This window comes from Salvelinus sp. IW2-2015, linkage group LG20, assembly GCF_002910315.2.
Source record: "Salvelinus sp. IW2-2015 linkage group LG20, ASM291031v2, whole genome shotgun sequence".
NCBI lineage: Eukaryota > Metazoa > Chordata > Actinopteri > Salmoniformes > Salmonidae > Salvelinus > Salvelinus sp. IW2-2015.
Window position 1 is genome coordinate 2426208 of NC_036860.1, and position 1121 is coordinate 2427328.

A 1121-nucleotide genomic window follows, 5' to 3' on the forward strand; every position below is an offset into this window, starting at 1 on the left:
CTGTGGGTGGTAAGGATGAGGCCTCTCTGTCTCCTCCACTCCCTGTGGGTGGTAAGGATGAGGCCTCTCTGTCTCCTCTACTCCCTGTGGGTGGTAAGGGTGAGGCCTCTCTGTCTCCTCTACTCCCTGTGGGTGGTAAGGGTGAGGCCTCTCTGTCTCCTCCACTCCCTGTGGGTGGTAAGGCCACAATCAAAGTGAGTGTATTAGTTCATTACCACCAGACAGCTGGAGCCCACTGAGCAGAAGAGGCCTGCTGTGACCCCCTGCAGTCTCAGCCAGGAGCCAGGGGGTCTCACTGTTAACCTCCAGCTGCTGTGCACTACTGCACAGTACAGTAAAATAGAATAGAATTCAGATTTCATAATTTTGTTTATTGTCCTTTCAAGGCGTATATCACCTTTACTGTCCACTGCTCTGGGGTATGTTTGAAACCCTTTGTTCTTGACACTGTAGTGTCTAAATCACCACCACTGTCACACCAGGTTAGTGTGTTTTTACTTGCCTCTACCATCCACCACTAGCTATAGTGTTTGTTAATACACTTTGTCTTATTTCTACGTGGGGTTTTATCTGTGGCACCCCACCTCGTGTTCAGTCTACCGGGGTTATTATGAGGACACCCCACTGAGTCACCCCCAAATCACACTGAGGGTGTGCTGCCGAGGCTAAGTGTGGGTGGGGAACTTGAGCTTCCAGAAAAGTTTCCCAAACAAAAAGATAAAATAAAGCCTCCAGCGCAGAAAACTMATTCTGGACTGCATGGTGCGACAATGGCTTGGTTCACATTATTTCACTCCCTAAGTGATTTGATTTGATTTGAAGTGCCATCATAGCACCCAACAGCCAGCTTCACTCACCAGGCGTGAAAGTTTAGTCATTTTGTACACATTCCTCATCTGTAGCTCTGCTCTTTCTTTGTCTTGGTGTTCTAGGCTGACAGAACCATCAGCTCTCCCTAAACCCTGTCTCCCTTGATCAATAATTCAGGCTGTGTCTCCCTGGTGCTCGCTAAGGGAGGGATGTAGTAGCAGAAATGACACCCTGTGTTTTGGGTACTGAGTCTCCCACCCCGCGGTGCTCAGAGCCGAGTTCCCTCTCAACCAGGGAGGCTGACGCTGTAG